The 25,505-nt window shown below is 48.5% G+C and overlaps 1 protein-coding gene across 7 annotated transcripts in view; it reads left to right on the forward strand.

Moving 5' to 3' along the window:
- YTHDC1 (YTH N6-methyladenosine RNA binding protein C1) overlaps nt 1-25,505 on the forward strand; it is a 286,099-nt gene that overhangs the window by 61,879 nt on the left and 198,715 nt on the right. The gene's annotated exons all lie outside the window — the stretch shown is intronic.

A 25,505-nucleotide genomic window follows, 5' to 3' on the forward strand; every position in this document is an offset into this window, starting at 1 on the left:
TCCAGTTGTGTGAATTGCATTTGGTGTACGAGAGCAAAAACACAGTAGGGCACTCCTTGCTTTGGGCACAGTATAAATAGTGGGGACACATAGGAGTAAATCCCAGTGCACAGAACCGCAGTGAGGCTTCTGTGAGTAGTATATTGTGAGGGAGGTGTGAGCAGGTTAGCGAGGTTGTAAACAACCAAGTCGCAAATAGTAAGATGTTTTGACATATAACTAGAAGTTGGACTCCAGTTAAAGAGAAGGAAATGCTAATGTACGGTCATGCCTCTTGACCGGCTCTGTTCATTGGTGAAAACATGGTGTTTTTTTTTCTATGATTAGCCCTTAAGAACTCACCTATACACAAGTGTTTCTTTTGTTTGTATGCATCTTTTGCACCATTGATTTCAATGGGTTCCAGCATATTTCTGTGTCTTGCATTCCTGGCTGACATTTTATTTTTATTGTATTTTGAGGTCTGTAAAGTCTTTAACTTTGTGCACCTGCAAATCTCATTTATTTTGGGGACACTGTCGGTCCCTAATGTTGCCTGCTCAAAGTGGCTTTCTCCCTGTTAGAGTTTTTCGTTAAGGCACTCTGATCACGGTCCTCATTAATTTCCTCCAGATCACCAGGCTCTCCCAAGTGGTAGTTGTGACTGTACAGTTTATTGCTAACTCAGGTGGTGGTTCACAGGCACAGTATATGTGTTTCATTAATACCCAAATGAAAGATGGTCTACACACTTTTGTTATAAAAATATAATCTTTGTTTAGCAAAGCGAATGTTACTACACTCATAGGTAAGTATCCTTGTAAAATTGAATATGCCACAGTGCGCATCAGGTAAGTAACCCAATTTTAAGTGTTCTTTATAGTCACTAGAGAGTTGCACCTAAATACTAAAAGGCAGTAACGGGTATGGGATCAAGGAGCAATACTGACAACAGAAAAGCTGTTCTGTAGTAGGCTGTCTGTGGTTTCTAGATGTGGTTGCTTTGTGTTATGAGCAGTCTACTACAACCTCTTCCTCCCCTCTCATTCCAGACTGTCTGACTGCTGTTCAGGCATGTTGTGCTTCTAATCTATCTTAATGCCAGTAAGACTGAGATCCTTCTTATTGGGATACCTGTGTCCTCTTTTCCTCTTGCCGCCCTCCTTGGACCCTCACCTTCTACTAAGACTTGGCCATTTTCGACTCCTCTCTCAACCCCTCACATCTTGCACCTTGTCAAGAAGGCCCACTTTAGCTTCTGCTCCTTAGTGGCATTCTCCCTTTCCTCGCCTTCCCACAGAAGCTCAATGTCACTAGAGCTCTGGTCCTCTCCAGGCTGTAGTACTGCAACAGCCTCTTCCTCCTTTTCCTCCCTTTACCCCCCTTCAACTAATCCAGAATAGGGCTGCAAGACTTATCCTTGGCCTCAAGCCCTGGGACTGTATCACTCAAGCTCTAAATTCTCTCCACTGCCAGCGAGGATCAAATTCAAAACCCTCATCATTATCCACAAGGCTTTCTGTGACCTGGGATCCCGCTATCTCCAACTTTCTTTCCCATACTGCTAGATCCCTTCAATCTTCTAGTTTCAACTCTGCTGATCAAACGCTTCTCCAAGCAGAGAGTGAGGGGTAGAGCTCTTTGGCTGGTGCCGCCCTTTGGAACAGCCTCCTTACGTTCTGGAAACTCTCTTCTCTACCCCTTTGCATCTATCCCTCCCCTGCAAATTCCCCCACTGCCGCTGAGACTGGCAGCCTGGTCCTTTGTGAGTCTTGGAGGCTACCAGGCCCTCTGGCCAGTTGACACCAGCACCCACCCGCCTCAGCACTGCCCTCTGGCCTCCCTGCCCCCCACTGGGCTTCTGGGTATCTCTTCCCCTCCCCCAACCCATTGGGTCTCCTACGCCTTTGCACTTAGCCAGTGACATTATTCCCTGGTACCCTATGACACCCTCTGGGGCTCCCAATAGCACTTCCCCACACCTTGATTCCCCTCCTCCCTACCCTCTCTTTTTACTGCACTTGCACAATCCGAATGTGTCAAGGCCTAGTAGGACCGCTTTTTGTTCTCCAGCATGGGGTCTGGCATTGATTCACATGCTCATGAATATTCCCAGTCAGGCCGGGAATCCTCGGTAAAAGAAAAAAGTTTCACTTTCACTTACAAACTGTATTTCTCCTAAACCAATCACTGAGCTCGGGGTCATTACTCTACTGCTCCCTCCCCACTTTTGCCTTGTAGCGCCTGGAAACACTTTTCGTTGTATAGGTGCCTTATACTCAAAATAAATCGGCGATGTCCAGTGATGAGTCAACATTGCAGGGGAAGACCCCAGGGCCCTAAGGAAGAGCAATTATTCTCCATTGATTCCCAGGTCAGAGCCGAAATTGCAACAGGATGCAGTTGTCGATGTTGGATTCTCATGTGCTGTGTCTCAGGATTTGTCCTCTGAGGCTGGAGTCGTGCAGAGGAGAGCCCAAGGAAGAGCAGTTCATGGTTTACTTGAAGAGTCACACTGGAGAGGAGCCAACCATGAAAGGACTTGGAAGGTGAGCTTGGTAGTTGGTGTTTGGATGGATTTCTAAAATCAACCTTGGTGTGCAGATTTGAGCATGCCACCTTAGTTGAGGTGAACAGGGCAACTCTGGGAGTTTAGCCAAAACCCAATCATGGTAGCAATGGAGAGTAGTCAAGGCTTAGTATCAGAGTGCAAGTGTGGTTGGGGTCTTCAAGATGGAGCTAGGAGACCTAGGGCTTTGCGCCCAGTGTTAAACTATGCAGAACAGGGTGGATTGGGAGGGGGGCACAAATAAAAGTTTGCTTACTTTCCCGCCTGACTGGATTTCTCCAAGTGTCAAGATGGATGCAAAAGAGTGTGTGTGTTAGGACAGTTTTTCTAAAGTCCACCCAAGGGGCTTTATAAAACTATACCATAGGCAATCAAGTAAACTCCAACTCTCAGTATAAACCTGATTTGGTAGCGTGGATAGAGCAGTCAGGCTTGTCTTAGGAGGGAGAGAGAGCTGTAAATGGCTACAAAGAACGTGTAGCATACAGATGGTCCAAAGAAACACTGATGTATTGTAATAAATAATGGTTTATTTTACATATACACAGGCAAAGGGTATTCTTTATAAAGTTAAGTATCATTCATAAACACAATTCTGAAAACAGTACTCATGGTATGTAAACCAGAGTATAAACCTTATTTAGAATGGCAGTATGCTATTCAAGGGTTTTAAAACCACATTAGTAGACTTTTAGGATGACCGTATGTAATTCATGGTAAGCAGACCCTAATAGTAAGTATCTTGCTTGTTCAGTTTCGTGAATAATATAGTTATAACAGTGTTCAAGTACTTGCAACATATGTAACCTATTCTTTTTTCAGGAATGATAGTTACTCATTACTTTTTAGAATTGTGGAACACAAGTCAAAGGTAAGCAATGACTTTTTTAGAATGGGAGTATGCTTTTGAAGAGGAGTAAACCTATATTGGTAATACTGTTAAACGAATTCAGTATCAGGCATAATACAGTAATACCAACTGTTACTTTCTAGAATAGTGGAACACAATTCAAAGGTAAGTAAATCACTATTTCAGAAATAATCAGTTGCAGCATTAACACATTAGCAAGTAAGTACTTTGCAACATTTGTTCTAATTTCTTGTCCAGAGGCCTTATACTTAATCCTTCCCTATTTTAAGGCATGCGTGATCTCAGAGGCAGAAGGGGGGGACACTGGTGGCCCAATTGCCAGCAGTGCGCAAGACTGTAGGTAAGTACCAGCCACACAGTACCTCAGCAGTGAAGACGAGTTTGCCAACGGACATCTTCACGATGCAGGAGCCCGGGACCCAGTCTCTGGATTCTTGGTCGTGGTGATGAAAGAAAGGACACTGGATGGGAACAAAGAACAAAGAATTCCAACAAAGAATTCTTTGGTGCTTCTTGCGGCTCTGTGAATTGTGTGCCCTTTTCAAGGTACCAGATGAAGGACAGTTGCCGCTGATCGGATTTGCCTTGCATCTTGGTCCAGCACTCTGGTGAGGAGACTTCAGGGAGTGGAATTGTTTCTGGAGGTCCAATAGGAGTCACCAACGTTTCTGCGAGATTTGTTCTTGGGAAGACGTTAAACAGCAATCGGGCTCGAGGACCCTTGGTATTTGCAGTTTGTAGGCCAGGAAGGTCACAGCTCGTTGTGGGATGGCTCAAAATGCAGTTCTTCTTAATACTGATTGATCCAACCAGTCTATGGGTCGGAGTCGTCTTCGGGACTCCGCTGTCACATCAAATAAAGGGTCGGCGCCGGCAGCTGTTACATGAGCATCTCAGTTCGCTGGAAGTAGCAACAGTAGTCTTCTACTCTTCATCGGATCTTTTGTTCCAGTGGTTGACTTGTCTTCAGCTTCCAGATCCAGGCCAGATATACAGGAACTCGTGCACATCCTCTGTAAACTCTCCCTGCAGTTTACAAAAAGGGGCGGGTGGAAGCCAATATCCCATTATGGACGGCATTCTCTCAGACACATAAGACAAAGGTGAGCAGAATTTTGGTCTCCTGCCTCCCTTCCTGCCTTCAGACACTGGAGTCGTGGCGGGCTACACAAAAGGGTTCCTGCCGAAAACAAAAGCACAACCAGGACCTCCCTGACCCAGGACGGCAGAAGGACCAAGAAAGGACAAGCACACTAAAAATGGAGATAAAAGTAAGACGTTGCCATTCTAGATGAATGATTAGTCGGTAACGTATGTCCACTGCTACCAGCCATAATAGTAAGTTTGTCACGTTAACAGAAATGTTACAGGAGCAGTGAGAAAGGGGATACCATGCATCTCCCCAGCACTCCACATGCGGTGAGATGTGCTGGTCTCGTAAAATGTAGGGGGGATAAAAATCCCTCTACCGTTAAGAACATGGGTTGTGCAAGGTAAGTCAAGAGAAAATAAAAAGGGCTACTTTGGGAGCAACCCAGTAACACTGCACAGAAAGTGCTGTGTGCTGCAAAAATAAAATGTAGATACCCAAAAAGTTCAAGCAAAGGACTATGGAGTCAGAAAAATTACACCCATAAAAAGAGTAAAAGAAAGGGTGAGTGGGGGGAAAAAGGTTCCCACTCACTAAGGAAAATGAAAAAAGAATCCACAAGTGGAGGAGGGGGTGTCTCATGTGAGGGGGATTTAGCATATACATGAAAATGTTACCCAACAATGTGACCCTTGATATGGGGGTTGGGACTGTCTGGCCCCAGTACAAATCCAGATAAGTGAAAGTTGTGGCTGGGGGATTGCCACTGCCAGTTTGAATAGTGTAGATCCATCACATTGGTCGACCTGGGCAAGCTTCCAATCCAGATCTTAGATAAAAGGAGGAATCGTGCAGCCTTTCTTCAGATCGTTTGAGCCAAGCCACTACGATGAATCGCATCCTGTTGACCTGAGGTCGACCCCAACATTCGACCAGCCTCAACTCCAATTAAGTCCTACTCCTCTGCCTGATCTCAAGACAATTACCAGATCTACACCTACAGGGTTGCCCAAAAAATGACCAACCACAGGAAACATTGGTAGGCTTTAGGGGGGTTGAGGAGCCTCTTGCACAACTCCAGCTTCGAGGCCCAGTAGTCTGGAGAAGGCCGAATTTGGGACCAATGCAATTTAATGGTAATGGGTGGTAGAAGTGGACCCGCAAATTACTACACCACTCCTAGACTCTAGGAATCCCTGATGACGATACCAAGGAATATCAGCACCTAGGGGTTAGTACCCACTGTAGATTCATTTCTGAATCAGCAGGAGAATCTTGTAAGTGCCTAGCTTTTACAGATCTGGGAAAGTGTTGTGGGTGTGCGTGTGGGGGCGGGGGGAGCACGCAGGTACCATAAGGCCTATATTTCCTGACATGGATAATGTTGAGAGCATGGTGAGCATGAGGCGACTCCCCAAGTGTTAGTCTAACGAGAGAATGACCACACCCAATATTTTATAAAAATATCTTTATATAAGAACAGGCAAGAGATACGTAACTACACAGGTAAGTAAACTTTGAAAACAACAAAGGCATTGCTGTTAACAGTACAATTTCATTAAGAATTTTCAGAGTTCAGTAAAGTCATTCCTAAGAGTTAAAAAAGCAGCAACAGATAAGTAACGCACTTTTCTAGTCTAAGCAAGGATGTTGAAAAGAGACAGGGGGGATGGGGTAGTTGTGTGCAGATTTGCGGCAGTCTTTTTGGCAGAAAACAGCTTCTAAGAAACTGGTCCAAGGAGCAGTTTCCGGAGTCCCGGGAAAGTTGTTAGAAAGTTTTCCTAAAGCCCACCTATGGCAGGCCTGTAGAAGACTCTCCTTTATAGTGTACTGGGCTCCAACTCTTAGTATAGGCCTGAACTACCCAAAAGGTTTGGTAGCTATGGCTGAGCAACTGGGCTTAGTCCAGGAGGTGGGGTAGGCCTGTAATAGAGTACAAAGACCTTTTTGCACACAAGCAGCCAAGAAGACACACACTTGTAGTTGTATATACATTTTCTCCAACATGGGGTCTGGCATGGATTCACATGCTCATGAATATTCCCTGTCGTTAGGCTGGGAATCCTCAGTAAAAGATCAGTTTCAGCTTCGTTTCTTAACTGTCTTTCTCCTATCAACCAATCACTGAGCTCTGGGTCATACTTCCCTCATCCAATGACTGCCCTCTACCTTAGCCCCTCCTCAGGCAGCCATCTTCTGACTTGGTAGCATGTAAAGTGGCAGTAGGACCAAGAGAAGAGCTTTTGAAGGGGTAGGTGGAGGGTTCGCATGTGAATCCATGCCAGACCCATGCTGGAGAACAGTTACAGGTAAGTAACTTGTTCCTTCTCCAGCATGGGGTCTGGCATGGATTGATATGCTTAAGAATACATAGCAGTACATACGTGCACAACCACGGCAGGTGGCAAGGCTCAACAGAAGCAATCTCTTACCTCCTCGCCAGGCTCACCTTCAAGCGAATAGGTTGCGCAGCACTGCTTGGCCGACTCTGGACTCCTTCCTGGAATCACTGGGAGGAGTCAAGGCCTCAGTGGAAAGTCAAGTAAGAACGCTTGCAGGACAGGGCCTGGATCTCACCTACTGATCTTGCAGCAGTGATGGCCACGAGGAAAGCTGTCTTCCACGACATAAACTTGAGTGACGCTGAAGGCATAGGTTTCGAATGGGGCTCCATGGAGTATAGGTAAACCCCTTTTAATATAGGCCTGTATTACACAAGTTGGTAGTGTAACTGAGCAGCCAGACTTGCCCCTTAAGAGGGGTAATGTAATGTGAGCTGTGCAATGAAACCCGTAAATACAAGCATCCAATTAGCCACGTGCACACTTACATGATTTATTTATACACAGATATTTAAAGCATTCTTTAAAAGGCAGTAATTAGCTGTAACATTAATCCCAAGCTAGGATACATTCAAAACGTGAACAAAGCAGGTGAGTAATTCATTCATATGTTACACATGTTCCAATACTGGAGATGACGTCGTTTGAAGTCAGTATAGCATTTATATAGGATAACCTTTGCAATTTTGTGTTTTTCAAGGAAGGAAAGGTTAGGGAAGATTCTGGAAACTCATCAAGACCACCTTCCTTCTCTCACCCTACCCTGCTAACCTAGCTCTCTGCTCTTCCTTCTCTGCCTCCTTCCACACAGCTTATCGACTGGCTGCCTGGTGTACTTCAGTCTCACAGGAGCCAGGCACCCTTGCCAGTCCTTCTGCACTAACCGCAAAGCCCTACACCCACTGCACTTGTAATAAAACCTTGTTCTCTTTCCGCACTTCACCAGTCTGACTGGGTGCACTTGGTCCCATGCCCCTCCCTTGCCCTCCCGCACTTGCACGATCTGTATACAGCCAGCCTAGCCTGAAGATAGTTGTCTGTTCTCCCTTTTCTTCACCCCTTAATGTGTATTTGAAAAAACGCAGAATCGCCGGCAGGCCCATTTGCTAAATCTAAACTGTTAAATGTATAATATTTCACTTAATCTGCCTGTACAGACCGTTATCATCTCAGAAATTCAAGGGCTCTGCGCGACTTTTCCCTGTGTTCCTTTCCTTCCTTGAGCACTTTGAAACACTTGCCTGTGTTGGCGCTATATATATAAACATTACCATACCCGGGTTAGATCAGAACAGACTGATAGGTTATAGGAAAAGTTAGATTCTCCCAAAGCGATGCAGGCAGTCTATTTTCCAAGCATTTTAGTGTACAACTGCCCTCCATCCCCACCAAAACCCCCCAAATAAGTCCACGGTCCAGTCAGAGGGAGCTGCCGAGTGCTGAAATATATTCACTGCAGTTGCAATGTATTTCAGCACTGGACAGCTCTGGTGAGCGGACTCTGGATGCGGATTTCTTGTTTCTGTAGGGTCCTCTGGGTGTCAACGAAGATCTGGCTGGATTCGGGTAGACCATGCACTCACAAGTGGGCGAGGTAATCCCGGGTATTGGGCTTCTGCCGCCTTGGAAAGTCGCAGCAGGTCATGGTTTGTCTCGAGGCTAGTTGGTCCCACCAGGATCCAGGATAAGGGAGGAAGTTGTCCTTTCCGGGTCTTCCCAGCCGATTCGAAAATGGGGTCTGCACAGCTGCAGGGCTTCACCAGGCACTTTGCGGTCTAGAATGGTGCTGCTGGCGTCTTCTGCTTCGGATGTTGTCCTCCAGTGGTCGACTCTGCTCTTTGTCCCAAAAACCTTGCATTTTATGCAGGTTCCCATTCATTCACAGCCCTAGACTGTCATTCGCACAGCAGGGTGGCTGTCCTGCAGGATAACGAGCCGGCCAATTGGAACTGGTTTCACTCAGGTACACCTAGAGACAAAGGACAGGGACGTTTCGGAACCCTCCCTCACTTCCTGCCTTTCAAGGCATACTGGAGCCTGGGCGGGCTTCAGGGCTGAAGCCCATTAAAAGGCAAACTACACAAAGGACTCGCACCTGATGGAAACGAGTAAAAGCCCAGAAGAAATTAACTAACAAGAAATGACGAATCAGAAGACTGGCCATTTTGGGAAAATGATCACCCTTGTGTGCAGCCGAGGTATCAGCCTGCAGATACATGTCACTAGGTAATAAAAAAGAAACCACTGCCACCAGCCATTCAGGTGCGTTAGTGTAACAAAATGTTTTAAAGGAATTACTATGTAACCCCCTCCCCCCCCCCAGCACTCCACTTAGGGTGGTGTGTTCTGGACCCGTAAAGGTAAGTAACACAGGGTTCATCTAGTCTTGGGAACAGTAGTTCAACCAAGAAAATATAGTTAAACATTAAGAGAAGTCCAAGGGCCTTCTCAGTGGCACTGCACGAAAGGTGGTGTCACAATGCAAATTCCTATGGCGTTTACCAGACTCCATAAAACAGTAAGGAACACAGATAGCATAGTCACAAAAACAAATGAGTGAGAAAAAGGTCCCACTCACGCAGGAGTAAAAACTAAAAAGCCCCAAGTCCAGCAAAAGAGCTGGGGGTCTCTAAGGTTAACGGAATTGGCATAGAAATGAAAATTCTCCTCAACAGATCAAGACATCCTTTCGACCCTATCTTCCTCACCACAGCACACGCCAACACTGGTACCTCTCTTCTCTCGCACCAGTCACACCTGATGAGGTCACCAGACAAGTCTGATTTATGAAGTCTTCATCCAAACAGACGGACCCCTTCCCCTGAAAAACCATTAAAGACAATATTGACTCCCTCACCCCAGCCTTACCTGATCTCTGCAATCTCTCCTTTTCCACTGGAGTTTTCCCAACTGCCCTTAAGCACTCCCCTGTGCACCCTCTGCCGACCCTTCCATTCCGGCAAACTACCGACCTATCTCCATCACTCCCTTCATGGGCAAACTCCTGGAGAAGTTGGCTATCTCTCAGCTCACCCTCCACACTGAATCTATTGGTTGCTTGCATGACCATCAATCTGGCGCAGCGGCACGGAAATTGCTCTTAACACCTGTGAAGACCTGCTCTCAAATCTTGACACTAACACTCCCTCTGTCCTCGTTCTCCTTGACCTCTCCTCTGCCTTTGATACAGTTAACCACAACATCCTGATCGCACGTCACCGTGATACCTTGGGAATCACAGGCCAGGCTCTGGCGTGATTAACCTCCTTTCTCTCCGACCGCCCATCCCAGGTGGAACTCGAAGCCTTTCTTTCAACTATATCTCTCTGAACCTGTGGTGTTACCCAGGCATCTAACCTATCCCCCTGGTTCTTCAACTGGTTCGTGTGATTGCCACTTTCACTTCTACCTTCCAGTACTACGCGAATGACCCGCAACTTCCTTTGAAGTCTATCTGCTACACCTCCTCAGAGCCCTTGTTCTCTCTAGGCTGGACTACTGCGACAGCCTCTTCCTCAACCTCTCTTTTGTCTTACGCCCTCAAGACTTATTTCCCACCTCAAGACTTAAGTCTTATGACCACAAGACTTAACCTTTTACGCCCTCTCCAACTCATCCAGAATAGAACTGCAAGACTTATCCTTGTCCTCAAGCCCAGGGACGCATCTCTCCGGCACTGAAATCCCTTCACTGGCTCCTTGTGGCTGCAAGGATCAAGTTCAAGACCCTCTGCATTGTTCGCCAGGCTTTCTGGGCCCTGGGACCTACCTACCTGCAACGCTGCCTACCTAAATACTGTCCCTCACTAGCCCTCCGCTCATCCACCTCCAAACTTCTGCGAGTGAGCCGGTTCTCCAAGCAGAGATTTGGAGGGTGACCTTTAATCCTCAGCAGGTGCCTCCCTCTGGAACAGCCTCCCTGCTGCCCGCTGTCTTGAGCCTGATCTTCTTAGGTTTCGTAAACTCCTTAAGAGCTTACTCTTCTCTTCCTTTTCCCTCCCTCGCCAACCTAGTTTTCTGCTCTTTCCCTCTCTACCTCCTCTTCCTTACAGCTTGCTGACTGGCTGCCTGGTGTACCTCAGTCTCACCGGTCTCTGGCACCCCGCCAGTCCTCTTTCGCACTTGCCTCTGGGCCCCACACCCCACCCACACTCTCTGCACTTGAGAAATAACCCAAGAGAGTGACTCTGCACCTTTACCCCAGTCTCCACCGACCGGGTGCACTTGGACCTCCCCCTTCCTAAGACAGTTGGTGTACGTGCATGATCTGTACGCACTGTGCCTGAAAATAGTCTGTTTCCCCCTTGTCTTCACCCCCTTAATTGCACTCGTTAAAACTGCAGAATCGCTGTAAGGCCTATTTGCTGCATCTCAACCGCACTTTATCGTCTCCGAATTTCAAGGGCGCTGAGTGACTGTTTTTTCCCCATGTTCCCACTCTCCTTGAGTGCTTTGAAACACTTGCCTGTCTATAGGCGCTTTATATACCATACCAAAGTAGTAAGGACCTACATAGTTTTCAGAGGGGCTACAAGCAACTCCAAGACCAGTATTAACTCCATGACTGTTTTAGAAATTCACTAAGCAGATCAGGGAAAGCAAAACCCAGTGGTACACTTTAAAATGACAATCAGTTATTCAATGTAGGTAAACCTATCGGTAAGCTTTTACACTCATTCAGTTAAGAATATTAAAACAGTTCCAACATAATTACTTTAAAGAAGAGTGGGACACTATTCAAAGTAAAGCAACACATACGTTTTAAAGGAGCAACCAGCAACTTAAAGATAAGTAATAAAATTGGTAACACTTTGTAACTTATTCTATTTCAGAGATAGTTACAACACTCATTTACAAGCAAGTACTTTTTCAAGACAGAAGCCTTATCTTTTGTAGTCCTTCCTATAGAATGAGTTTTCTCAGATACAGAAGAGGGATCCCTAGTGGTCTAGGAGCCAGCTGTATGCAGGTCAGGATAGGGTTCAGATGCAATAAAGTCAAGAGTTGCAGGGGATATCTTCTTCAACAAGTAACTATTAGCTTTAGAGTTAGTTTTCAGGGACTTCACAGAAGGCTCCTTATATGCGTTCCAGCATTAGGCTTGGGGAAACTCCCAACCACATTGAATCACCCACTCAGCTTCACAGGATTCACACAAGGCTTAAGGTAAGTATTATCCAAGCCAACACAGTACCTTGGGAGAAAAGAAGAGCTTCTGGGTGGATGCCTTCAGGGCACCTGTATTCTTGGTCTGGAGACAAGAGAAACGGACCAGTTTCTCGAGGCTCTCTGGATTTGGCACCTTTTTACAGGAGTAAACAAAGGGGTGCCTGGTCAAAACCTTGGTCCTCCAGGCTAGTAACAATAGCAAAACCACACAATGGACCAGTAGATGGACCAGTAGAGTAGGGAATGGTGCACGTCACATTTATCTTTTTACAAATATCAATACATGTCACTCATTAAATTCATATTCATTTTATTATCGTAAACTTATATAAAATATAAACATTTTAAAATCACATATCACAAAGTATATCACAAAATTCAGCTCACACTCAATCATTCCTACCATTCATTCATTGTTTTAAAATGTTTACATCAAACCTAACTCATTATCCCCTTGGTCAACAATTCATGTATTTCTATGTGAGAATGTCATCCACTTCAGTGGCAGATGGTACTTTCAGTGTCTAAACAATTACACAGTAAAAAAAAAAGTCTACATATGTTTCGGTTGACTAGTTGAACATCCCAAATTCGTCCTCTTGACGCAAACTTCTTCAGGACTGTAATAGGGAATTTTAATCATTCCCATGTAACCCAGTAGGGTGAGTTTTACCATTCGAAACAAGGCAACAGACAGCGTATCTACTATCTTTGTCTTGTTAATTTGAAGATATCATATCATTAATCAGATGAAGAGGGTTTTCTTCTTGGCCTAATTAGCACTCAACACACGGACATCAGGTCGTGGCACGCCTATTTGACGCCATCTACACACGTTTAACAAAAGCTGATCTTGATATTGTACATATAGCTCAAAAAACAATGGCATCTGCATGCAGGGTGTCCCCTCTGTATTAGTTTATCATCATCTTAGTCTGTGTCCACGGATGTCCTGTAACGTTGAATAGATGAAAATTATGTTTAAAGTAAATGTAATTTTCGGCTACCCAATCTCCATCTGGCATCTTGCACAAGCCTCCCGGTAGCTACATTCCAGCTGCACCTCCAACTTGACACCAGGAAGATTCCCGGTTCCCGCTCACGGCATCTTGTTCCTTTCAGACAAGGTGAAAGACAAAGGGCTGCAGAGTTTTGGACTCCTCCCTCGCTTCCTGCCGCCTTAGACTCACTGGAGCATCTGTAGGGCATAAAAAGGATTCCCGCTGAAGACAACACTTCAACCGAGGTCGTTCCCACCTAGAATGGCAGAAGATGACCTATGAAACAACAAGCAAAGAGATATTGCAAAAAGAGCCCACAATTCTAGCAGAACAGTGACCCTCCTGTGCATTACTGAGGCTGATTTGACAGCCTGCGAGTAATGACTGTCAAAAAACTGCCACAGCCATTCCAGTAAACTTGTTTGTAACAAATGTTTAACCAAGTAATTAAGCAAGAGGATACGTTGTATCCCCCAGCTCTCCACATAAGGTGGGATGTGCTGGCTTACTATATCAAATGTAAAGGGGATGGAAATCCCACTTTACTTCTTGTGAACAATAGTTCACACAAGAAATAAAAGAATTAAAAGGAAGCCACTGAATTTAAAAGGCGTTCTGGCCTTGATGAGGTAGAGGTTGATGAGGTAGATGCAACCTCTCCTCCATTTTGTAATCTTGGCTCTGCTTTCTTGCCCTTCCTTTCCTCCATTCCCCTGCTTGGTTTTTTGTCATCCATTTGCCTGCTTTGCCCTGCTGTTTTTTTGTCATTCATTCCCCTGCTTTGCTGCCTGTTTCACTGTCTTTTTTTTCCATTTTTCTTGCTGCACCTGTGACCTCCTCCTGCCCTCTCCCTGCCACCTCTCTCCGCTTGCCCCGGCCCCGTGATTGGCTGTTTCCATCCAGGGGGTAGGCTCTAACCACACCTCCTAGGGCAGCCCACTGCATGTGCAGCCCCTTCGGCTAAGGGCCCCAAAGGCAAAGGGCAGCTCCAGACCGTGTTTGCCTGTGTTTGTCTGAGAAGCCAGTAGCCAGCTGTCAACCAGCAGCGACTGACCAGATAAATGCGGTCTGGGTGGGGAGTACAGCAATCACTGTACAAAAAGCCCTGCCTCTTGTTACCTACACAATATAGCATACCAAAATCAGCCAGCTAGTAAAGAATACCCCTATCACTGCTGTGTACCAACCATTCAGTGGTGTTTCTGCCCCCAATTTAGGCGTTCCCCCCTCTGTCCAGGTGAAGTTTAGCCATGTGTCACACTCAAAAGAGTTATGGAGCTTAGTATTGCATCATATCTAGACAGAATTGTAAAAATTAGTTTGCATCACATCTAGAGACATTTGTGAATATCAGCTTGTACCACACCTAGACAGGATTGTATAGATTAGCCTCCGTGACATCTAGGCAGAATTGTGAAGATTAGGTTGCGTTTGGCTGCTAACTGTGGCTAGTGTCCAAACGTGGCAGTGCCACATGGTTTTCGCTTGTCCTTTGGCCTGTGAACTGTGAAGATAATCTTGCGTCACATCTAGATTGAATTGTGGAGATTAGCATGAGTCACATCTAGATAGAGCCGTGAAGATAATCTTGCGTCACATCTAGATAACATTGGGAATTTTAGCATGCACCACTTCTAGATAGTAATGCCGTTAACCAACCCTACTAAAAGTATCACCATTTTGCATACACCTCTCATACTCAAACCAAACATAACCATTCCTCCAAGCACAACAATTCGCACACACTTTACTATACTGCAACAACAAAACAAACCACACATCGTCTCGCACAACAGCACATGACGGCAACCAACGGAAAAGCACATTTAAGCTTAGCAAACCGTGTTAACAGAACTGATGCTGCCAACAGCACATCACAGCTCTCTTGCTCTTATCCCGCTCAGTCCTACTAACCCACCCCACCCTCTTATAATTTCAGATCCACCAGAGCGCTAGGTGACCACACCGGTGGTGATAGTGCGTGGTATAAATATCCTTTAACATAAAATAGTACTTTATAATCAGTCCAAAGTTATAGTAAACTATAGCTCTCATGCACAAAAAGGTCACCCATAAAAAGAGTAAAAGACTGGGTGAAAGGGGAGAAAGATTCCCACTCACGTAGGGACAAGGTAAAATAATTACGAAGACCAAGCAAAAAGGTCTGGGGTTGAAACAAGTCGGGAAGATTATTCACATTTATGAAAATCTTACCTAAAAATGGGCAAACTCCTGCAACAAAGGAGCAGCTCAGCCACTCTAGGTAAGCTCTACCAGGAGTTGACCCTAGGAAGATCCATTTCAAAGAGGACGTCTGCAGCAACATCTGAGTGACAGCTGCTGCTACAGCCCTCTTTTCCAAGCGACGGGCAAGCTCCAGGCTGGACGACTTCCTCTCTTACACTGGTGGTACCAACCACTCTGAAGACGACCTGCATTTTGCACCATCCTCAACGAGCTGTGACCTTACTGGCTGCAATTCAACAATACCTTGTGAACTAGGCCCACTATGCAGCGAATAGTATTCCGAAGATTGAATCCTCCTAAAACTTTGGACTCCTTCCAGACCTCCAGAGGTAAGATTCCACTCACTGAGGTCCCCTCTTCGAAGCGCAGGACCAAGAAAGCGAGCTTAATCGACTGGGCGGTAACCATTCTTCAGTGGTGCTTTACAAAGGGTGCCATAACCACACAACCGAGATTGATCCGTTGCCAAGAGCCTCTAGCCTGATGCTGCCAGATCCATATTTTCAATCCTCCTGACCAAGAATCCAGTAGTCAGGTCTGCTGCTTCGAGGGGTTATCGTGCTGCATCCTCTTCATGTTTAGGGTACTGCAAGACTCCTGGTAGAACTTAAGTTGCTGAGCTGCTCCTGTATTGGCTGGAGTGCTGATTTGTTTGCCCATACATGTTTACCCAGGCCTAAAGCCTGTGTGCCTACAGGGACACTTCTCAGAAGTCGCTGTACCCCTTTTCCCAACAAAGAAGGGCACTTACTTGCTACAAGTCGTCTTCTGGAACTCTTGACTTTCTACAGCTGGTGTCTTGCTTGTTTTGCCTGAGAGACTCAATCTAAGATGAGGATAGACTTTTGACGCCTAAATCACTAAGTGTAATACAAGTCTTACATGTTCAGTGTTGGTTTTGATTTCAGTTTTTCCTGAAACAGTGAATCCAAGTATTGATTGCCAAGTGCATTTATTTACCTTGAATGGCTTCCAACTATTCTACAAGTGTGTACAAAACGATTTTATCCACCAGTATTCTCGTTCTGTGGTTGTTAGTTGATGAGCACTTTTGCTAACCTGAAGACTTTCCCTTACCTGAATTCTAACTTGAGGTTTACTTAACTGTACATCCTTTTGAAAGACTTATTATTTACACCCACAGAAACTTTCCCTGACTTTGGCCCATCTTCAAAGGGTACTTTGAACTTTTGGGTACAAGGCCACATTCAGCTTAGGATTTATTTATCTATTGAAAGTTCTTATACCATCGCGCCACATGCCCATGGGCAGCAGGGCGCGCACACATAAGACCACATGTCAGACCACTGGAACAAATAGCATTAGGACGATGCAGAGGGAGGTACAGTGGGCAAAACTTTGAGCCTAATTGGGCGGTAGATTGAAGAGGATTGTCTAACTCCTTTTTAAACTTGACTGTTTCCAAGGCTCTCCAATTTGGAGGCAACAGATTCCACAGATCAGGACCTTGCACACTGAAACTATGCCCGCCTGCCTTCACCAGCCTAAATCTGTGTTTCTCCAGCATGGGGTCTGGCATGGATTCACATGCTCATGAATATTCCCCGTCGTCAGGCTGGGAATCCTCGGTAAAGAAAAAATCAGTTTCAGTTTCGTTTCTGAACTGTCTTTCTACTAGTAACCAATCACTGGTCTCTGTGTCATACTGCCCCCAGCCAATGACTGCCCTCTACCTAAGCCCCGCCTCTGGCAGCCATCGTCAGATTTTTACAGCACGTTCAAGTGTTGGGAGTCCTCGTGCTATAGCTCTCGAGCTTTTACTGCGTTTTGCGATTTTTCAAAGAGTTTAATCTCATTTTTTCGGTCATTGGAGCCTCAAGCTCCACCGTTTCTACTTCCGATCAACGGGGACCTGTTTTGGAATTTTCTACACCCCTCAAGGGCAAACTTTTCGTCGAGTACGCTTCTTGGAGGATTACAGAAGACCTTGAGGCCTATCCTCTGGACATGGCCCAGGACAAAGGAAGCTCGACGCCCGGATCCAAGCTGTTCAGGAACTGCCCTGGATGCGGATTGCAGAATGTGTTCAAGAAGGACGAGCATTCTAGATGCCTCTACTGCCTTCACGTAGACAAATCGCACGTGGTGAAGGACTGTGCGTTTTGCTAGAACATGTCGGAGCGGTCCATGAGGGATCGGCAGATCCACCTCACCAACTGGCTGTAGGTGAGAAGAGGAGGTCCGAGCGGTCTCATAAGTCCTTTGAGGCCGCTCCGGCGACGGGCCCAACATAAGTCTAAGCAACGTGAGTCCTCGGGCACTGGGAGCGGCGAACGGCCAAAAGTCGTGAAGGCCCCGATTCACCCGGCTATGGCCTCTATCTAGGGAGTAGTGGCGGCCCTGGCGAAGCCTGTGGAGGCTACCCCAGTGGAGGCGACCTTGATGCCCAGAGTTTCCTGCCACCGCAGAGGGAATCCTCTTTTCAGCCCATCGATAAGACCCCAGTGGAAAAAGAGGGGGGGGGGGCAGTGGCCGTTGCGGACACGGATACAGCCTCAGAGGAGGAGCTGGTTGAAGTCGTGAAGGGCCTCAACAAGAGGTCTGATGAGGTCTGGTCCCACGGGAGGAATCCTGGGAGGTGGATGAAGAGAGTGACGGTGGCGCCGACGAGGCTCCCGTGGAGGAGCAGCAACCATTGCGCCCGTCGCAGCCAGTGCCTGAGCCCCAGGACAACTCGGTGGCCATTTTGATGGCAATCCAACCCTTATGCACGGAGATAAGGACGAGGTTGCCTCTACCCCCAACGGACGACCCAGCAGAACCGGGCCCGTTGGGAAGCCCTCCAAACAAGCAGGGGAGAGTTCACCCCCCACCCTTGCGGCCCGCTCAGCCTTCATCTCCTTCCCCTGATCCTAGGGATGACACGGGAACAGATACGGCCACGACGGGGACGGATGACGACGGTGGTGACGACGGGATGGGCCTTCCATCATCACCCCCTCGGGCCTACCCGGCCGACGAAATGGCTCCTTCCACGCCATGATTTCCCGGGCATCCGAGCTTTTCCAGTTTTGCCCCGAAGAACAGAAGGAAGGCTTCCCCTATCAACGGCACGAGGCCAAGAGGAAGACGGTCCTCGCGGTGCCGTTGCTTGACATCTGGGACGAGGGACTTGCTCTACTGAAGAACCCGTCCACGACGCCTGCCAAGAGGGATCGGTACGAGAAGTAGTACCTGGTCCCCGATTCCGCCCCTTTGTGCCTTAGGGCACAGCCGACCCCGGATTCGGTCGTCTCGGCGGCAGCCAAGAAGAAAGCGGCGAGGGCGACGGCTTCAACTTCAACCTCCCCACCTGACGGCGAGGGAAAGAGACTGGACGCCATGGGACGACGAGTCATCTCGTCTGCGGCGACGACAATTAAGGTAGACAACAATTAAGGCGGCCAACGCCCTAGTGATTGTGGCCCACTACGACAGGGAGTTGTGGTACAAGATCGCTCCCCTGCTGGACTTCCTACCGGACAAGAGGGCGGAGGCCCTGGGGTTCCTACAGGAAGGTGAGGTAGTGTCAGACCACGCCATAACGGTGGCCACGGACATCACGGACACTGGGTTCTGCCAGTTGGGCAACAGCATTTGCCTTAAGCAGCGGGGATGGCTCAAGGCAACAGATTTCCACCAGGACCTGCAAACCAGAGTTCTGGACATGCCCTTCGACGGGAACAACCTGTTTGGAAAGACAGTAGATGAGTCACTTCAGGCCATCAAGACCAACACGGAGACTGCTCGGGCCTTGGGAGTTTTGCAGCAACGACGGGAGCCCTTTCGGCACTCCGGAGGCAAGCAAGGTGCCTCCAAAGGATTCGGCGGTGGTTCCTCGGCGTACTGCCAGGCAGCCCGTTCCTCGTCGCAAGAGGCCTACAGAGTGCGCGGGAAGTCAGGAGGATCTTGCTGCCTCCAAGCAGGACTGAACCGGCCGTAGCGTCGGGCCCCCACCTGAGCACCTCGGTGGGATGCCGGCTGGCGAAGTTAGTCAGCGTGTGGGCGTCCATCTCCACCGACTGTTGAGTGCTGGATGCCCTGGCCCACGGGCACACTCTCGAATTCCAGAAGTGCCCCCGCATTGCTCCAGTGGCCAGGAAGGAAAAATCACGTCCCTCAACTGCTGTTAGAAGTAAGGGCGATACTCAAGAAGGGAGCCATCGAGCTCGCCCCGAAGAGGCTCCGGAGTATACTCAAGATACTTCCTCATCAGAAAGAAGACAGGAGGTTGGCGTCCCATCCTGGACCTGAGTCGGTTAAACAAATGCATCAAGGCCCAGAAGTTCCGGATGGTAACCCTCCAGCACGTGCTGGGACATCTGGAGGAGGGCGACTTCCTATCGTCGCTGGACTTGGAGGATGGGAACTCGCTGTCGAGCACACAGCGAAGACCGCCCAACTGCTCACGGATCTGGGATTCTCCATCAACTTCCCCAAATCCCACCTGGTTCTGTCACAGGTCGCACTGTTTCTGGGAGCCAAGCTCGATACAATGGCACGATTGGCCTCTCCGTCGGAGGAAAGGACAAAGGCCATCCTGGGCAAGGTGCAGGGTGAGGTCCATTAAGTCCCTTCTCGGCATGAGGTCCTCTTGCCTCTACCTGGTGCGCCTATGCAGACTGCGGATGCATCCTCTACAGGAGTTCCTCAACCCCCGTTGGATGCAAGCGGCGGGCAGTTTCGAAGACAAGATCCCGCTCAACGGGGCATTCCGCCAAGCAATTCGGTGGTGGGGCACCCGCACACATCTCGTGGCGGCACAGACTTTCAGACCCCAGCACAACAGGAGACAGTGACAACGGATGCCTCCGCGGAGGGATGGGGAGCGCACACCAGAGATCTTCACGCAAGAGGCCTTTGGCTCCCGGAGGAGAGGTCACTCCACATCAACATCCTGGAGCTCCGAGCAGTGTTCTGGGCTCTCAAATCGTTTCTCCCGTCCCGCAAGGGCAAGGTGGTGAGGATCTTCACCGACAGCACCACCATGATGTTCTACATCCGGAAGCAAGGAGGAACCAGGTCCCCGGCCCTATCCAAGGAGGCACAGGATCTATGGCATTGGGCCGTTGCCCAGGGGATGTTTCTGGTGCCCTTCCACCTAGCAGGGATAAAGAACACCATCGGCGACTCACGCAGCAGGGAGCTGCGCTCGTGCCACGAGTGGGAACTGCGTCAGGATCAACTTCCGACGATGGGGCAAACCCCAGATCGACCTGTTCGCGACGGCGGTAAACTCCAAGTGCCAGAGGTTCGCCAGCAGGTTTCCCCAACCGAGGAGCATGGGCGATGCTTTCTCGTTCCACTGGGACGGCCTGTTCCTGTATGCGTTCCCCCCGTTGCTACTGCGACTCGTCAACCAACTCAAGAGGTTCCGGTGCAGGATGATCCTCGTCGCACCAGCGTGGCCGAGACAGATCTGGTTCCTGGACCTTCTGGACTTGTCAGTGTCCTCCCCCCTCCCCAAGTCAAACTGCTGACGGACACAGATCTCCTCGCCAGACAAGGAGGCGCCATCATCCACCACGACCCGGGGTCGCTGAACTTTTGCAGGCCTGGCTCCTGCAGCACTAAGTGTTTTGGAGGGTACGATATCCCGGCGGACTGCAAGGAGGTTCTTGCAAAGGCCAGGGCGTCCTCGACTCAAGTGCTATGCACATAAGTGGAAGAGATTGTCTGTCTGGTGCCGTGCACAGATTAACCCTCTGCAGATTACGGCCCCCCAGGTGCTGCCGTACCTACTGTCGCTTGCCAAGGCGGGGCTAGCCCACACCTCCATCAAGATACATCTAGCAGCGATCGCCCGCTACACCAGAACTCCAGGACGGTCATCTCTGTGGTCCCATCGTCTGGTGAGGGAGTTTATGAAAGGATTGTTCCGATCATTCCTGCTGATGAAGGCTCCAGCCCCGGCGTGGGAGCTCAACGTGGTGCTGAGCTGGCTCATGGAGCCGCCATTTGAGCCTCTGCATTCGGCACCGTTGAAGTTCCTCTCGTGGAAGACTGCGTTTCTTGTGGCCATCACCTCCGCACGACGAGTGGGAGAGATCCAGGCCCTCTCCTGTAAACCTCCATACCTGACTGTCCACGAGACGAGGGTAGTGCTGAGGACGCACCCCTCCTTCATGCCCAAGGTGCCGTCGGACTTCCATCTCAACGAGCCCTTGGTGTTACCTGTTTTCTTCCCGTCGCCTTCGTCGCCGGCCGAGAGGACTTTGCACTCGCTGGATGTAGCCAGGGCGCTGAAGTTCTGAATGGACCGCACGAAGAATTTCAGAAGACATCACAGCTGTTTGTGAACTTTGGACCTGTGATCATCATGCACTGTCACCGGTTGGCAAACCGACCGTTGCCCGGCCGTCCGAGAGCCCATTCCACTAGAGCGATCGCTGCCACCACGGCTTTCCGATCTGGTGTGCCCCTGCTGGACATCTGCAGGGCTGCTACGTGGAGTTCGACGCACACCTTCAAGAGATTCCACTGCGTCGACAGGGATTCCAGGGAGGAGTCCAGAGTTGACCAGACAGTGCTGCGCAACCTGTTCGCCTGAAGGTGGGTCTGGTGAGGAGGTAAGAGATGCTTAATGTTGAGTGATGAAATGCTTAATGTTGAGCCTTGCCACCTCCCGTGGTTGTGCATGTGTACTGCTATGTATTCTTATATTCATGAGCATGTGAATCCATGCCAGACCCCATGCTGGCGAAGGAACAAGTTACTTACCTGTAACTGTTGTTCTCCAGCATGGGTCTGGCATGGATTCACATGCGAACCCTCCCTCCTACCCGTCTGCGGCACTTCACTTGATCCTTCTGCCACTTTACGTGCTACCAAATCTGAAGATGGCTGCCAGAGGAGGGGCTTGGGTAGAGAGCAGTCATTGGTTGCAGTCAGTATGACCCAGAAACCAGTGATTGGTTATTAGGAGAAAGACCGTTCAGAAACCAAACTGAAACTGATTTTTTCTTTACCGAGGATTCCCAGCCTGACGACGGGGAATATTCATGAGCATGTGAATCCATGCCAGACCCATGCTGGAGAACAACAGTTACAGGTAAGTAACTTGTTCTTTAACCAGTCTCATGCAATATTGGGGCCCGAGTGGGCGAGATGACCCCTGAAGTTGAAGGCGCGCAATGATGTACTGGGGTGCTGTGTCCATCACGCATTTGTGTGTGAAGCAAAACTTTATGCCTGATTCTGAGTTGTACGTGCAGCCAATGTAGGCCTCGCCGCAGTAACATGGGCTCACCTGGCAAGACCTGAAAATACCCTTATTGCACCATTCTGAGAGACCTGCAAGGCAGCTATAATGGAATGTGTGCAGCCACTGAGCAAACTATTACAGTAGTCCAGCGTGTTTTATGGAGGACCGAGGCCTGGGTGTCTAGATTCTCATGAGAGAGAAAAGGGCGAATGTTGCACAGAAGTTTGTAATCAACCCGCAGGAGGACCGAATGAGAGCCACATGATGTGACATGGACAATTTCGAAACCACCCCACTGGGATTGGCGTAACCAGGAGTAAAACATTTTTATACTCTACTGGCAAGGACCTCATAGTGGGAGATACAATTAGAAGCTCAGTTTTGCTAGCGTTTAAAGCTAGGGAGTTAGCTGCCATCCAAAGATGGATAGCTTTGTAAATGATAAACTTAGCTGCATCCTCAGAGTATGAGCCAGATAATTTGACAATCACCTGAGTGTCGTCAGCGTAATTGGCCACATAGATACCCAGGCTAATCAACAAACAGGATCAGATGGACATTAAACCATGTTGGCGAGATACAGGATCCCTGGGGCACCCCACAGGTGAGGGATCCGAGCAAACTTTGCCTATGTTCACTCTAAAGTTCCTGGGGCCAGGAAGGACAAAATCCAACAGGCTCCTTTAATAGAGCACCCGGCCAAGGTCTGTAGTCTGCCCTTGAGTAGATTGTGATACACAAGGTTGAATGCTGAAGATCCAACAGCATGAGGATCGATAATTGTCCTTGGTCCATGTCCAGTAATAAGTTGGTTTGCAGGTCTAGCATTGCGGTTTCTGTACCATGCCCTTTCCGGAAACCGGATTGGCAGGACAGTCAAATCTTGTTACCCTCCAAGAAGTTCTGGAATTGTAGGTGTGCCACCTTGTCCAAAATTTTCAACAAGAATGGCACGTTCATGATTGGACGATAATTGTCTAATACAAACGAATCCAGTGACTCATGCTTCTATACCTGTGGACTGGTTAAATTTGCTTAATTACCTTCCCTTTTTAGGTGTATTAGTGAAACTGCTTGCATTGTATTAACCAACTTTGACTGTATATGTTTTATATTTACAGTGTTGTGATATTAACTGCCTGATTCATTTACCTAGTGTGTTTATGGGCCTATAATAGAGTATGTTTGTACAGCTGTCCAAGTGTAATGATTGTGGACCCCTGAACCTACTCACCACTCCTGCGTCTTTGACCACTCTTCCATGCGTACCTTGATTGGTTTGGCTAAACTCTGAGTTCCCCTGTTTACTATAACTGGGGTGTCCTGAAATGTGTCCACTAGGCCAGATTTGTTTAATCCATTTTAACAGCCAGAAAAGTAGGAGAGCAATACCCTGCATCTGAAAGGCAGTTCTGCAGCAGGCAGTTACCAGAGTTGATTGCGGTGCACACTGTTTGATGACCACCTTAAATTCCAGCGACACAATGCTGGTGCGCAGGGAGCACTGCTTGACCCTTGGGAAGACCGATTATTGGTAAGGAGCTGCTGAAGTGCGAATGCACTGCAGTCAACAGTCTGTAATGCAGGGTTATTCTGTCTTCCGCTAGCACAGGATTCTGCTTCTCAGATGGGGGATAAGCTTAAGACTCCAAGGAGGAACGTATAGTGAAGAAAAGCTGAAGTAATTGTAGGGGAGCACCCCATGAAAGCCTGACCTTGAGGGTGGTTTTGCAGAGCATTTGCAGGATTGCAGGCAGGACAGGACGCTGGAGCTTCACAAATGGGTGAGCGAGGGGGAGAACCATTGCACTTGCCTGATGTCCTGGGATGAAGTCTCTGGTTGCACCCACTTTAGGCAATGCATGCTTTTCAGGAGCTTCAGGGAGACGAGACTTTCCTGCAGGAGCTTTGATCCTCTTATTCCAACCAGGTCGGGGGAAGGTGCGCTGCAGCCTTTCTTCTGGGGAGGCAGAGCTTCGCTGTCTGAGTGGAGTGCCAAAGATGCTGATGCAGAGCTTGTTGCCTTCCTTGAGTAGTAGGCTTTCCAGGAATGGAGGTACAGAGTTCCAGCAGTAGACCAGGTGAGCGGGCATGGGGTTCTGCTTTTACCCCTACCCTCACGTCCGCCCCATCCCCAGGGGGCAGTGAGCGAACACAGCACCCGATCATACAACAAGAATCATTCATGGCATACCAGCTCTCCAAACAGCCTTGCACTTGGGAAGGGCTTCACCAGGCAAACCAACGGTCCAGGAGCTGCAGCATGCGTCTCGTCCAACAAGTTCTTCGGATTCCTTCGTCCGGTGGTCGACTCCGCCTTCCAAGCAAAAGACCTCACCATTTGTGCATGGTCCTTCTATTCATTCGCAGCCTAGCTGTCAGCCACACAGCAGGGTGACTGTCCTCCGAGGAATGGCTTTGTTTGCCATTTCTTGCTTGCTTGAGGTCTTCCCCTGCGATTCTAGGCGTGCTGTTACCAGAGCTTGGTCTAAAACTTACTTCCAATCGACCTGGGGGTCCCGAACGCGACAACTCCTACCCAGAGGCTGGTGGGATCCACTAGTCTCAAGAAGACTTGCATGTTGAGCCATCCCCCGATGTGCTTCGATCTTGCTGGGCTGCAATACCCTGGGACCTCGAGCCATTGTGCGGTGCATGGTCTTCAGATGTCCGAATCCATCCGAACTTTGGTGGCCTCCACCCGACATTAGAGACATGATTCAAGTCCCCTCAGAAGAGTGACAGACCGAGAGAGTGAAGAGAATCTGACCAGCGACATTCATTCTTTATCTGGCTGCTGTAAAAAGGTGCCAAATCCACAGAGCCGTGAGTATTACTTTAAGTCTGCTGTGCTTCCTGTGAGGATGAGCGGGTGATGAGTGTGGTTGGGTTGGGCTCATACCACAGGAGTATTGCTGGAACATATAGGGTACCTTCTCAGAAGTTCCTGAACCCTTTACCAACTTTGAAAGTGAATACTTGTTTAAAGAAGATCTCCAATGGAACTTAAGAATTTCCTGCAACAGAACCCTAT

The sequence above is a fragment of the Ambystoma mexicanum genome, chromosome 6q (genome assembly GCF_040938575.1).
Source record: "Ambystoma mexicanum isolate Mex_15411 chromosome 6q, UKY_AmexF1_1, whole genome shotgun sequence".
In the NCBI taxonomy this organism is placed as follows: Eukaryota; Metazoa; Chordata; class Amphibia; order Caudata; family Ambystomatidae; genus Ambystoma; species Ambystoma mexicanum.